Genomic DNA, 15,898 nt, shown 5'->3' on the forward strand with positions numbered 1-15,898 from the left:
ATACTAGGTATGAACTAGGAGTGATAGCTCTCCTTGGGGAAATAGTAAAATACCATTGGATGAGCATCCTTTCATTTTAGATTGGAGTAATTCTATGCCTGTGATTCTGTGGAAGGCGGAGTGGGAGATAGGCAGTCCGATGCCCCTGATCAATCAATTCCTCTGATCTTTGCCCTCATCCTTCTCTGGATTTCTGTGCCCCCCAGTATCAAACCAGAGCCTCTCTCCTGTGAGAAGAACAACCAGAGTTCCCAAATGCCTTAAGCTTCTGTGGGCTGAGTTCTCACCACTGTTGTACTGTCCTATTCTCTTTCTGTCTTCCAGAATGCCATCAAAATCACTGGTGTATTTTATATCTTCACCCTGTACCTCATTTATTGTCCTTTGTATATCTTCTCTAACTTTTCACCAAACTATGGGGAGAATGGTAGGTAAATTTGGCCAATCAGTTTTCATCTTGAGTTAAAAATCCAAAGAAGATCATAAAAGTACATATCCCTAGATTATACCCTAGTTGTTACAAATATAATTTAAAAATTAATTTTTATTGAGGTTCTTGTGGTAAGCTGGTGCAAATCTGTGGTTCAGCATTCAGAATGACTTGTTTTAGAGAAGATTTGGACCAAGCCTTTTTGCTCTTCTTCTATAACACCTCTAAATAGAAACCTAGCTTCTGCTTATACATACTTCTAATTGATTCACCAGTAAATGATCAATGAACATGTATTGGAGGAAGAGAAAAATGAGGAGGAAAGGAAGGAAAGAGAGAGTGGAAGTTCTTCCATTAGGTAACACAAGCATTTGAGTGTGAGTTATGTGCCAAGCACTGTATAGATGCTAAGACTGGATGGGACTTCATCCTTGTGTAGGTGAGCCTTTCTGATTTCATTTGTCTTAGCAATAAAGAGAATGAGCTGTGGTTCTGATCCAAGACACTGACATAGGAGGTTCCTGAACTCACATCCTCCCATAGACACACTAAATCTACAGTTACACACAGAGCAATTCCCTCTAAAAGAAATCCAGAGTATACCTGAGTGACTTATAAACAACAGACAAATGAGAAACTATCCACATTGAAATGGGAAGAAAAGGCTGAGACATACTCTCATCATAAACCCCACTTCCATCACAGCAACACAAAAATGAGATGGAACACACAAATCCTAGCTTCTCCATGAAGAGAAAAGAATTTGAACCCAACTTCTAGTTCTCAAATCTTCCATCTCATGTATGAGCTCACAAAACACCCAGCTCTGAAATCCCATGGGGCTTATGTTGTCTTGACTCACAACACTATAATAAACAAAGAGACCATTCTTAACAGCTTCCTAAGGACTCGCTGTGGCTGTCCTCGCAGGGCTCAGTACAGAGGGAGCAGACAGAAAAGGCCCAGCTCCCCATCATTCCCTGAAAGAAGTCTATTGGCATACTTTGAAATGTATGCTGCCTGAGGGTCATTTCCAATTACCCTAAGTCTAGGTGCTGACTGATATGCTCCCCTTTGTGACACTGATATATTTTGTTATACCCTCTCAACTACTGGGAGCCACTAAAAACAAACAAAGAAGGTGACTTGGACAATCTTAGAGGTATGAGAGACAATAAAGGGCTCAGGCCAACCTGAATGATAAGGTTCATCTCCTACAAGAGACCACTCCATTAAGATTGTGAGACATAGTTTTTTATATGATGTGCAGGAAACAACACAGAGGGTCAAGGAAAATGAAGAAATAGAGGTTTATGTTCCAAACAAAAGAACAATATAAAATTCCAAAAATAGACATTAATGAAATGGAGACAAGTGATTTACCTGATAAAGAGTTTGAAATAATGGTTATAAAGATGCTTACTGAGGTCAGGAGAAAAATACAAGAACAAAGTGAAAATTTCAATAGATAAAAATTATTAAAAAAGAACCAAACAGAAATCATAAAGCTAAAGAACACAATAACTGAACTTAAAAATTCAGTTGAGAGATTCAACAGCAGACTAGGTGCAAAAGAAAAAAAAGAATAAGCAAACTTGAAAACAGGGCAGTGGAATTCATTCAATCAGAAGTGAGGGGAAAAAATGAAAATGAGTAAAAATTGTTTAAGAGTTTTATGGGAGACTATCAAAAGGACCAATATATGCATTATAAGGATCCCAGAAAGTGAATAAACAAAGAGATAGGGACAGATACGCATTCAAAAAATAGTGGCTGAAAGCTTCCATTACCTGGGAAAAGAAACACAGCTAGATCCAGAAAGCCCATAAAGTTTCCTAATAAGATGAATTCAAAGAGACCCACCCAAAAATCTGCTCAACATCACTAATCGTTAGAGAAATGCAAATCAAAACCACAATGAGGTATCACCTCACACTGGTCAGAATGGCCATCATGAAAAAATCTAGAACAATAAATGCTGGAGAGGGTGTGGGGAAAAGGGAACCCTCCTGCACTGTTGCTGGGAATGTAAATTGATACAGTCACTATGGAGAACAGTATGGAGGTTCCTTAACAAACTCAAAACAGAACTACCATATGACCCAGAAATCGCACTTCTGGGCATATATATACCCTGAGAAAGCCATTATTCAAAAAGATACATGTACCACAATGTTCATTGTGGCAATATTTACAATAGCCAGGACATGGAAACAACCTACATGTCCATCAACAGAGGAATGGGTAAAGAAGATGTGGCACATATATACAATGGAACATTACTTAGCCATAAAAAGGAACAAAACTGAGTTATTTGTAATGAGGTGGATGGACCTAGAGACTGTCATACAGAGTGAAGTAAGCCAGAAAGAGAAAAACAAATACCATATGCTAACGCACATATATGGAATATAAAAAAGTGGTATTTATGAACCTAGTAGGAGGACAGGAATAAAGATGTAGAGAATGGACTTGACACAGGAGGGAATGGGAAACTGGGACAAGTAGAGATTAACACTGACATATATACACCACCAAATGTAAAATGGATGGTTATTGGGTAGCTGCTCCATAGCACAGGGAGATCAGTTTGATGTTTTGTGATGACCTAGAAAGATGGGGTGGGGAGGGTGGGAGGGAGGCTGGAGAGGGAGGGGATATGGAGATATATGTATATATATATTGTTGATTCACTTTGTTGTGCAGCAGAAACTAACAAAATTTTGTAAAGCAATTATACTCCAATAAAGATATTTTTAAAAAGGCCCACCCAAGACACATAATTAAATTTTCAAAAGTCAAATGCAAAGCAAAAAACTAAAATAAATACATACAAGAAAAAGAGAAAATAATCTAAGAATAATACTATAGAAAATTATCAAATCACAAAGAGAGCAAGAGAAGGAAAAAGGAAAAAAATAATTTGAAAATGCCAGAAAATAAACACCAAAATGGCAATATTAAGTCCATACCTGTTAATAATTACTTTAAAAGTATATGGACTAAATTATCCAATCAAAAGTCATAGAGTGGCTAAATGGTTTAAAAAACACACACAGCTATACACTGCCTATAAGAGACTCACATCAGATTTAAGGACAACACCACAGACTAAAAGTAAAGAAAGGAGAAAAAGATATCCCATGCAAATGGAAACCAAAAGAAAGCAGGGGTAACTATACTTATATTAGACAACATCAATTTTAAGCCAAAGACTGTAAAAGACACAAAGAGGGCCATTATATAATGATAAAGGGGTCAATCCACAAAGGGTATAACATCTATAAATAAATACCCAATTTGTAAGTATGCAACCAACATAGAAGCACAGAAATATCTAAAGCAAATAATAAGAGATCTGAGGGAGAAACATAAAGCAATACAAAGATAGTAGGAAACTTTAGTATCCCATTTTCAACAATGGATAAATCATCCATAGGTAAAATTGATGAGGAAATTTTGTACTTAAAAGACATGTTAGACCAAACAGACTTCATAGACATTTATAGAATATTTCATCCATTAGCAGCAGAATACACATTAGAACATTCTTCAGGATAGATCATGTGTTGGGCCATAAATGAAGTTTTAACACATTTAGAAACTGAAATCATATTAAGCATCTTTTCTGATTACAGTGGTTTGAAACTAGAAATCAGTTACAAGAAGAAAACTGGAAAATTCATACATATGTGGAAATTAACTCACTCCTGAGGATCATTGGGTCAAAAAAGAAATCAAAATAGAATTAAAAAATACATATCTTGAGACAAATGTGAATGGAAATACAACATACCAAAACTAATGGTTTGCTGCAAAAGTAGTTCTAAAATGGAAGTTCATAGCAATAAACACCTACATTAAGAAAAAAGAAAGACCTGGGCTTCCCTGGTGGCACAGTGGTTGAGAGTCCGCCTGCCGATGCAGGGGACATGGGTTCGTGCCCCAGTCCGGGAGGATCCCACATGCCGTGGAGTGGCTGGGCCTTTGAGCCATGGCCACTGAGTCTGTGTGTCCGGAGCCTGTGCTTCACAACGGGAGAGGCCACAACAGTGAGAGACCTGTGTACCGCAAAAGAAAACAAAAGAAAAAAAAAAAGATAAAAGAAAGACCTCAAAAAAACAACCTAATTTTACACCTTGAGAAACTAGAAAAAAAAAAAAAGAATAAATTAAGCCAAAAGTGAGTAGAAGGAAGGACATGGAAAAGATTAGGGCAGAAATAAATAAAAGAGAGATTAAGAACATAGTAAAGGTTAATGAAATTGAGAGCTGCTTTTTTGAAAAGATAAACAAATAGACAATTCTTTAATTAGACTCACCAAGATAAAAAGTGAGAGTACTCAATAAAGTTGAAAATGAAAGAGGAAATATTACAACTGATACCCATACAAGTATAAAGGATCATAAGAGACTACTAAGAATAATTGTACTCCAACAAGTCAGACACCCTAGAAACAATGGATAAATTCCTAGATACATATTACCTACCAAGTCTGAATCATTACGAAATAGAAAATCTGAACAGAGTAATTACTAGTAAGGAAATTGAATTGATAATCAAAAACTTCCCAGCAAAGAAATGTCCAGAACTTATGCTTTTACTGGTGAATTCTACCAAACATTTAAAGAAGAATTAGTACCATCCTCTCAAACCCTTCCAAAAATAGAAGAGGAAAGAAAATTTCCAAAGTTCTTTCCTGAGGCCAGCAATACCCTTATAACAAAACCAGATAAGGATATTACAAGGAAAGAAAATTGTAAGCCAATACCCCAGATGAAAACAGATGCAAAAATCCTCAAAATACATTAGCAAACTGAAATCAAGAGTACATTCAAAATATCATAATTGAGAGGAGTTTATTCCAGAGGTTCAAGAATGGTTCAACTTTCATGAATCAATCAATGTGATACACCACATTGACAAAATAAAGGAAAAAAAATCATATGATCATATCAACAGGTGCATAAAAAGCACTTGACAAAATTCAACAAGAATTCATGATTAGAACTCTAAACAAAGTGGATATAGAGGGAATGTACCTCAACATAATAAAGCCCATATATGACGAGTTCACAGCTAACATCATACTCAATTGTGAAAATCTGAAATCTTTCCTCTAAGGTCAGGAACAAAATAAGAAAACCCAATCTCATCATTATTAATTAACATAGTACTGTAAGTCCTAGAAAAAACAATTAGGAAAATAAAAAGAAAAAATAAGAAAAAGAAATAAATGGCATCCAAATCGAAAAGGAAGAAAGAAACTGTTTCTACTTGCAGGTGACATATTATATGTTGAAAACACTAAAGACTTTACCAAAAAACTGTTGGTACTAATAAACAAATTCAATAAAGTTTCAACTTAAAAAATTAATATTCAAAATAAGTTGAATTTCTATATACTAACAATGAACTATCTAAAACAGAAATTAAGAAAGCAATCTCATTTGCCATTGTATCAATAATAATAAAACAGCAAGGAAAAAATTTACCCAATGAAATGAAAGACCTGTACACTGAAAACTGTAAGACTAATGTCTTATGAAAGAAATTGAAGACAGAAATAAATGGAAAGGTAATCCATACTCATGGATTAAAAGAATTAATATTTTTAGAATTTCCATACTATCAATACTTAAAGAAATCTACAGATTCAATGCAATCTCTATCAAAATTCCTATGGCATTTTTCAAAGAAATAGGGAGAAAAAACTAAAATTTGTATGGAACTACAAAGGCTCTTGACTAGCCAAACCAATCCTGAGAAAGAAGAATGTACCTAAAGGAACCACAATTCCTGATTTCAAACTTTATCACAAAGCTACTGTAATCAAAAGAGAATATTGACATAAAAACAGAGATAGATCAATGAAACAGAAGAGAGAGGCCAGAAGTAAACACATGCATACAAGTTCAATTAACTTATTACAGTGAAGCCAAGAATATAAAATGGGGAAAGGATAGTTTCTTCAATAAATGGTGCTGGGAAAACTGGATATACACATGCACAAAAAATGAAACAGGCTCCTCATCTTACACCATACACAAAAATCAATTAAAAATGCATCAAAGACTTGAACATAAGACCAGAAACCACAAAACTTCTAAAAGAAAACATGGTATGTCAACTACTTCATATTGGGCTTCGCAATGATTTTTTTTTTTTTGATATGACTCCAGAAACAAATGTTACGAAAGTAAAAATAAAGCAGGACTACACCAAACTAAAAAGCTTCCGCACAGCCAAGGAAACCATCAACAAAGTGAAAAGGCAATGTATGGAATAGGAAAAAAAAATAATGATTCATATATCTGCTAATGGGTTAATATTCAAAATATATAATAAATGCATACAACTCAGTAGCAAAAAAACCCCAAAAAAACAAAAACACCAATCTGATTTAAAAATGAGCAGAAGAACTAAACAGCATTTTCTCTAAGAAGACTTAAAAATGGACAAGTAAATGAAAAGATGCTCACATCACTAATTATTAGGGAAATGTAACTCACAACTACATTTAGACATCATCTCACACCTGTTAGGATGACTATTTTCAGGCAGAGAAGAGGTAAATGCTGGCAAGGATGTGGCATAAATGGGATGCTGGTAGACTCTTCATGGGAATGTACAGTGGTGCAGCCACTATGGAAAATAATATGGAAGTTCCTCAAGAAATTAAACATGGAACTTCTATATGATCCTGCAATGTCACTTCTGGGTAAACATCCAAAGGAAATGAAAACAGGATATTGAAGAGATGTATGCACACTTGGGTTCATTGCATCGTTATTCACAGTAGCCCAGATGTGGAAACATATCCAGTGTCCATCAATGGATAAATGGATAAAGAAGATATGGTATAAACATACACTGAAATATCATTCAGCCATGAGATAGAAGAAAATCTTGATTTTTTCAACAACATGGATGGACCTTGAGGGCATTATCTTAAGTGAAAAGATTAAAATAGAGAAAGACAAATACTCATGATCTCACTTATTTATAAAATCTAAAAATAAAAAATCAAACATATAGAGACAGAGGTAGAAAAATGGTTATCAGCGATGTGGGGGGGGGGTGTGGGAGAGGTAAGGAGAGATTGGTAAAAGGGTCCAAACTTTCAGCTATAAGATGAATAAATTCTAGGGATCCAGTGATACAATGTAAAACACGGTGACTAAAATTTATAACACTATATTGTAAAATTGAAATTTGCTAAGACAATAGAAATCAGATGTTCTCACATACACAAACATACACAAAAGATAAGTATGTCAGGTGATAAACATGTTAATTAACCAGATAGATGATGGGAATTCTTTCACAATGTATATCTATACGTATACATATGTATTTATCAAATCACCATGATGTATATATACTATAAATATCTTACAATTTTGTCAATCATACCTCAATAAAGCTGAATTTTAAAAATTAATATAATAAAATAAATAATACGGCACTATATAATTTCCGAGACTCCGTTCAGCTCCTCTTTTTATAAAGTAAATACATTTTGTTTTCCCAAATTGGAAATCTTTTGCTACTCATGACACTCATATCAGTTAATTCAAAGAGTAATTGTCCCTGCCAAGATGAACTGTAATAATTTCACCTTGAATATCAAAATGTAATAGGAAGCTAACTGTCTTGGAATCAAAAGACTCAAAGACATTCAATGTCAGTGAAGCAAACATCAAATGCAACACCAGGAAAATATTTGATCATGAGCCATAAAGATCTGTTTTAAGCCATTAATTATATTTAGAAGGAGACAGTAAACACAATTTGCTTTCAAGTCTTATATCTTCAATATACTCATTTTCTTTGGTGTTAATATGAAGAGCTGTAAATATCCCAGGAACTACTTTTTGAAACATAACCTATAAAATTAATGGTCTCTGCCAAAGATTTTCACATTTCTCATCACGATAAAAAAAATTGGACATAAAACAGCCTGTCTGGATGTGTCTTTGGTGATAGAGGACTGTGTGAGTGGGGAAAGTATTGAGTAGTGGGGAGTGATATAAACTTTATTTAGAAAGGAGGAACAGAGAGGAAAATAAACAAACAGTGCCTTAAATTATATTGGTCTAAAAGTGACAAGTGTTCATTAGAAAACCTGAGAGGCACAAGCCAAGACACTCAAAGTCATGGTTTCTTTGTAAAGTGTATACATGAAGGTTTCACTTTAAAAGTAATATCATGGGTGGGGTAAAAGGGAGCCAAATATAAAAGTTGTGAAGCTGCAGAGTGTCAATTTGTAGCTGAAGGCTCACTAAGGTGAGGGTAACTGCCAGGGTAGATGGATTTGTAATTGATTTCTCTCCTTTGCAACCTACATATCATGCAAAGGACAGCATGTGTCAGGACTACATACACTTTATGAAGCAAGTCCAGACACCAAATTTTTTGTAAGAAGACATAGTAAAGCAAACATATTAAAACATATATTTATTTGTTTCCTTTTTTGCAAATAAAAGATATATGTTACGTAGACAAAAGTTAATTTCCTAATATTTAGTATGTGAGGAAAGAAGGTACACAAAGACAGTGTATAAACAAGGGTACATTTGTTTTTCAACAAATTTATTGGAGTATAATGGCTTTAAAATTTTGTGTTAGTTTCTGCTGTATAACAAAATGAATCAGCTATAGGTACACATATATCTCCATATCCCCTCCCTCTTGCATCTCCCTCCCACCCTCCCTATCTCACCCCTCTAGGCGGTCACAAAGCACCAAGCTGATCTCCCTGTGTTATGCAGCTGCTGTCCACTATCTATTTTACATTTGGTAGTGTATATATGTCACTGCCACTCTCTCACTTCGCCCCAGCTTACCCTTCCCCCTCCATGTTTCCTCAAGTCTATTCTCTATGTCTGTGTCTTTATTCCTGTCCTGCTTCTAGGTTCTTCAGATTTTTTTGTTTTTTTTAGATTCCATATATATGTGTTACCATACGGTATTTGTTTTTCTCTTTCTGACTTACTTCACTGTGTATGACAGACTCTAGGTCCGTCCACTTCATTACAAATAACTCAATTTCATTTCTTTTTATGGCTGGGTAATATTCAATTGTATACATGTGCCACATCTTCTTTATCCATTCATCTGTCGATGGACACATAGGTTGTTTCCATGTCCTGGCTATTGTAAATAGTCTTGCAATGAAAGTTGTGGTACATGACTCTTTTTGAATTATGGTTTTCTCAGTGTATATGCCCAATAGTGGGATTGCTGGGTCGTATGGTAGTGCTATTTTTAGTTTTTTAAGGAACCTCCATACTGTTCTCCATAGTGGCTGTATCAATTTACATTCCCACCAACAGTGCAAGAGGATTCCCTTTTCTCCACACCCTCTTCAGCATTTATGGGTTGTATATATTCTGATGACACCCATTCTAACCAGTGTGAGGTATTACCTCATTGTAGTTTTGATTTGCATTTCTCTAATGATTAGTGATGTTGAACATCCTTTCGTGTGTTTGTTGGCAATCTGTATATCTTCCTGGAGAAATGTCTATTTAGGTCTTCTGCCCAGTTTTGGATTGGGTTGTTTTTTTGATATTGAGCTGCATGAGCTGCTTGTATATTTTGGAGATTAATCCTTTGTCAGTTGCTTCATTTGCAAATATTTCCTCCCATTCTGAGGGTTGTCTTTTCGCCTTGCTTATAGTCTCCTTTGCTGTGCAAAAGCTTTTAAGTTTCATTAGGTCCCATTTGCTTATTTTTGTTTTCATTTCCATTTCTCTAGGAGGTGGGTCAAAAAGGATTTGCTGTGATTTATGTCACGGAGTGTTCTGCCTATCTTGTCCTCCTCTAAGAGTTTTATACTGTCTGCCCTTACATTTAGATCTTTAATCCATTTTGAGTTTATTTTTGTGTATGGTGTTAGGGAGTGTTCTGATTTCATTCTTTTACATACAGCTGTCTAGCTTTCCCAGCACCAATTATTGAAGAGGCTGTATTTTCTCCATTGTATAACCTCGCCTCTTTTATCAAAGATAAGGTGACAATATGTGAACGGGTTTATCTCTGGCTTTCTAACCTGTTCCACTGATCTATATTTCTTTTTTTGTGGCAGTGCCATACTGTCTTGATTAGTGTGCCTTTGTAGTATAGTCTGAAGTCCAGGAGCCTGATTCCTCCAGCTCAATTTTTCTTTCTCAAGATTGCTTTGGCTATTCAGCGTCTTTTGTGTTTCCATACAAATTGTGAAGTTTTCTGTTCTAGTTCTGAGAAAAATGCATTTGTAGTTTGATAGGGATTGCATTGCATCTGTAGATTGTTTTGCGTAGTATAGTCATTTTCACAATATTTATTCTTCCATTCCAAGAGCATGGTATATCTCTCCATCTGTTTGTATCATCTTTAATTTCTTTCAACAGTGTCTTATAGTTTTCTGCATACAGGTATTTTATCTTCTTAGGTAGGTTTATTCCTAGTTTTTTTTTTTTTTCTTGCAATAGTAAATGGGAGTGTTTCCTTAATTTCTCTTTCAGATTTTTCATCATTAGTGTATAGGAATGCAAGATATTTCTGTGCATTAATTTTGTATCCTGCTGCTTTACCAAATTAATTTATTAGCTCTAGTAATTTTCTGGTAGCGTCTTTAGGATTATCTATGTATAGTATCATGTCAAGTGCAAACAGTGACAGTTTTACTTCTTCTTTTCCAATTTGGATTTCTTTTATTTATTTTTCTTCTCCGATTGTTGTTGCTAAAATTTCCATAACTATGTTGAATAATAGTGGTGAGAGTGGGCAACCTCGTCTTGTTCCTGATCTTAGTGGAAATGGTTTCAGTTTTTCAACATAGAGAATGGTGTTGGCTGTGGGTTTGTCATATATGGCCTCTATTATGTTGAGATAAATTCCCTCTATGCCTACTTTCTGGAGAGTTTTTACCATAAATGGGTGTTGAATTTTGTCAGAAGCTTTTTCTGCAACTATTGACATTATCATAAGGTTTTATCCTTCAACTTATTAATATGGTGTATCACATTGATTGATTTGCATATATTGATGGATATTGCATTCCTGGGATAAACTCCACTTGATCATGGTGTATGATCCTTTTAATGTGTTGTTAGATTCTGTTTGCTAGTATTTTGCTGATGATTTTGCATCTATGTTCATCAGCGATACTGGCCTGTAGTTTTCTTTTTTGTGACATCTTTGTTTTGGTATCAGGGTGATCGTGGCCTCATAAAATAAGTTTGGGAGTGTTCCTCCCTCTGCTATATTTTGGAAGAGTTTGAGAAGGATAGGTGTTAGCTTTTCTCTAATTGTTGATAGAATTCGCTTGTGAAGCCATCTGGTCCTGGGCTTTTACTTGTTGGAAGTTTTTAAATCACAGTTTCAATTTCTTCCTTGTGATTGTTCTGTTTATATTTTCTATTTCTTCCTGGTTCAGTCTCAGAAGGTTGTGCATTTCTAAGAATTTGCCCATTTCTGCCAGATTTTCCACTTAATGGACATATAGTTGCTTGTAGTAATCTGTCATGATCCTTTGTATTTCTGCAGTGTCAGTTGTTACTTCTCCTTTTACATTCCTAATTCTGTTGATTTGAGTCTTCTCCCTTTTTTTCTTGATGTGTCTGGCTAATGGTTTATCAATTCTATTTATCTTCTCAAAGAACCAGCTTTTAGTTTTATTAATCTTTGCTATCATTTCCTTCATTTCTTTTTCATTTATTTCTGATCTGATCTTTATGATTTCTTTCTTTTTTCTAACTTTGGGGTTTTTTTTGTTGTTCTTCTTCTTTCTCTAATTGCTTTAGGTGTAAGGTTAGGTCGTTTATTTGAGGTGTTTCTTGTTTCTTGAGGTAGGATTGTATTGCTATAAACTTCCCTCTTAGAACTGCTTTTGCTGCATCCCATAAGTTTTGTGTCATTGTGTTTCCATTGTCATTTGTTTCTAGGTATTTTCTGATTTCCTCTTTGATTTTTTCAGTGATCTCTTGGTTATTTAGTAGTGTATTGTTTAGCCTCCATGTGTTTTTATTTTTTACAGATCTTTTCCTGTAATTGATATCTAGTCTCATAGTGCTGCTGTCAGAAAATATACTTGATACAATTTCACTTTTCTTCAATTTACCAAAGCTTCATTTGTGACCCAATATATGATCTTTCCTGGAGAATGTTCCATAAGCACTTGAAAAGAAAGTGTATTCTATTGTTTTTGGATAGAATGTCCTGTAAATATCAATTAAGTCCATCTTGTTTAATGTATCATTTAAAGCTTGTGTTTCCTTATTTATTTTCATTTTGGATGATCTGTCCATTGGTGAAAGTGGTGTGTTAAAGTCCCTTATACTATGATTGTGTTACTGTCAATTTCCCCTTTTATGGCTGTTAGCATTTGACTTGTGTATTGAGGTGCTTCTATGTTGGATGCATAAATATTTACAATTGTTATATCTTCTTGGATTGATCCCTTGATCATTATACAGTGCCCTTCTTTGTCTCTTGTAATAGTCTTTATTTTAAAGTCTATTTTGTCTGATGAGAATTGCTAGTCCAGCTTTCTTTTGATTTCCATTTGTATGGGATATCTTTTTCCATCCCCTCACTTTCAGTCTGTATGTTTCCCTAAGTCTGATGTGGGTCACTTGTCGACAGCATATATACAGGTCTTGTTTTTGTATTCATTAAGCCAGTCTATGTCTTTTGGTTGGAGCATTTAATCCATTTACATTTAAGGTAATTATCTATATGTATGTTCCTATTATCATATTCTTAATTGTTTTGGGTTTGTTATTTTAGGTCTTTTCTTTCTCTTGTGTTTCCTGCCTAGTGAAGTTCCTTCAGCATTTGTTTTAAAGCTGGTTTGGTGGCGCTGAATTCTCTTAGCTTTTGCTTCTCTGTAAATGTTTTAATTTTTCCATTGAATCTGAATGAGATCTTTGCTGGGTAGAGTAATCTTGGTTGTAGGTTCTTCTCTTTCATCACTTTAAGTATATCCTGCCACTTCCTTCTGGCTTGCAGAGTCTCTTTCTGCTGAACGATCAGCTGTTAACCTTATGGGGATTCCCTTGTATGTTATTTGTTGCTTTTCCCTTGCTGCTTTTAATATTTTTTCTTTGTATTTAATTTTTGATAGTTTGTTTAATATGTGTCTTGGCTTGTTTCTCCTTGTATTTATCCTGTATGGGACTCTCTTCACTTCCTAGACTTGATTGACTCTTTCCTTTCCCATATTAGGGAAGTTTCAACTATAATATTTTCAAGTATTTTCTCTTCTTCTGGGACCCCTGTTATTCAAATGTTGGTGCCTTTAATATCCCATAAATCTCTGAGGCTGTCCTCAATTCTTTTCATTCTTTTTTCTTTATTCTGCTCTGTGGTAGTTATTTCCACTATTTTATCTTCCAGGTCATTTATCTGTTCTGTTTCATTTATTCTGCTATTGATTCCTTCTAGAGAATTTTTAATTTCATTTATTTTATTGTTCAACATTGTTTGTTTGTTCTTTTTCTTCTAGATCCTAAAAATATGGGGCTTCATGAATTTGCACATCATCGTTACTCAGGGACCATGCTAATCTTCTCTGTATTGTTCCAATTTTAGTATATGTGCTGCTGAATCAGCACTGCAAGTGTACTTTTTTAATACATACAGATACATAGCTATAGATAAGATTTCTATTTTCCCAGGGAGTTCAATTCAGTTTGTGTTTATTTTAATACAGATGTCTATCATCTATTGTAGGAAAACCATCTGGAAAATAGATTAGTTCTCTCTGAAGTATTTGGGGGACTGAATTTTGGCAATTATTTGTGTGCATATGAATTTTCCTGTGTTAATAAATGTAGTGGAAAGTTCCCTTTAAAAATGAATGAATGGGGCTTCCCTGGTGGTGCAGTGGTTGAGAGTTCGCCTGCCGATGCAGGGGACACAGGTTCGTGCCCCAGTCCGGGAAGATCTCACATGTCGCGGAGCAGCTAGGCCCGTGAGCCATGCTTGCTGGGCCTGCGTGTCTGGAGCCTGTGCTCCACAATGGGAAAGGCCACAAGAGTGAGAGGCCCGCGTACCACAAAAAAAAAAAAAAAAAAATGAATGAATTAATACAAATTAATAGTAGAAAACTTCCCCAGTAACAAACCACACCATTAATTACTTAATGGGATATTTAAAAGCTTATCTGTACATACATAGAATTACAATATCCAAGCTCTCTCTAGTGTTTACCATGCACTAGACTTGGTTCCAATCATCTTATGCAGATTGGAGCCTACTGTGTAAGTGAAGTCACCGCCGGCACTGTTCATCCTCCATATCCTTCATGTTTAATATATTGAATAAGTACCATGTGGCCACTAAGGAATGAGCATGGTAAAAAGAGATGGATGGATAAACAAGACTCATCACAGACAGAGATTTAATCTCAAAAAAGAGACGAGGTGGGTTTTATCCAATAGTTGAGTTTCTCACAGATGGAGAGGAGATTGAGAATATTCCAGTTAATGAAATTGTGGAAAGATACCAATTGCTGTCAGGCATCTTCCTCGTCCCAGATGGTAGCATGAACCTTGTGAAAGCCTAAATGATTGGCATGGCTATCCCCATGCCAGACAAGGGCATTTCACTTCTGAGAGTTTAAACACCTTGAATAAAACCGTTAATATTGACAAAAACAGAGCCAGATTTGAAAGAGAATCCATAAAAATCCTAACTCTACTTTCTTTTGTTAGGAAAAATATTATTATTGCTGGTGGGCTCTATAGTGACTAGAACCAGTCTGTGTCTCAGAGTCTGTGTTTGGTGTAGTTTTGAAACCATGTACAAGCCCCTGTGTCCTTGTTCTTTGAAGTAAAAGGCTGACTCAGGAGCTAATGATTAGAAAAGGTGAAAATGTAGAAACAAAGAATAGCTTTTTGGCCGAGAAACTGGTAAAAATTTCGACTATAAATCAGCTACATGCAGAGTCACTGAATTCCCAGTTCCCTGAGGGATACATATAAAGGCCTAACAGAGATTGCTAAGTTGTTTTTACAGGAAGCAGTCCCCAACCAGTTGAAAATTACTGACCTCAAAAACATAAACTCTAGACTGGTTGGAACCAGAAGGCTGATGATGCTGACTCCTGATTACCTCACCACGTGCTGATCACGCCCTTCTCCTTAAAACATTACTATAAGACTCCTCACTACTTGCTCCAGGTTATGACACAGAGTTTTGAGGGCATTACCCTGCTGTATCCTCCTTTGCTTGACAAAAGAATAGAGCTCTTCCTTTCTGCTTCACCCAAAACTCTGTCTCTGAGATTCAATTCAGTGTAGGTGCACAGAGGCTGGGATTCCACAACACTGTGAGCCCTTGGCATGGTGTGAAATTGACTTGGGCCATTCTTGCCAGGCTACCTAATAGTACACATAATAGACTCCCTGAGTAAAGGTTTTGTGTGGACAGGGGGTTTGGGAGTGAGAAGTATATGGATGAAAATAGCTGGTTTCT

At 35.4% G+C, this 15,898-nt stretch overlaps 1 non-coding gene across 1 annotated transcript; it reads right to left on the bottom strand.

Moving 5' to 3' along the window:
• Positions 1–13,930: 13,930 nt before the first annotated feature.
• Positions 13,931–14,034, bottom strand: LOC137226907 (U6 spliceosomal RNA). Its single transcript, XR_010944599.1, has one exon. It is a non-coding gene; the product is annotated as a U6 spliceosomal RNA (small nuclear RNA).
• Between the last annotated feature and the right edge of the window lie 1,864 nt (positions 14,035–15,898).

Source organism: Pseudorca crassidens, chromosome 6, assembly GCF_039906515.1.
Source record: "Pseudorca crassidens isolate mPseCra1 chromosome 6, mPseCra1.hap1, whole genome shotgun sequence".
NCBI lineage: Eukaryota > Metazoa > Chordata > Mammalia > Artiodactyla > Delphinidae > Pseudorca > Pseudorca crassidens.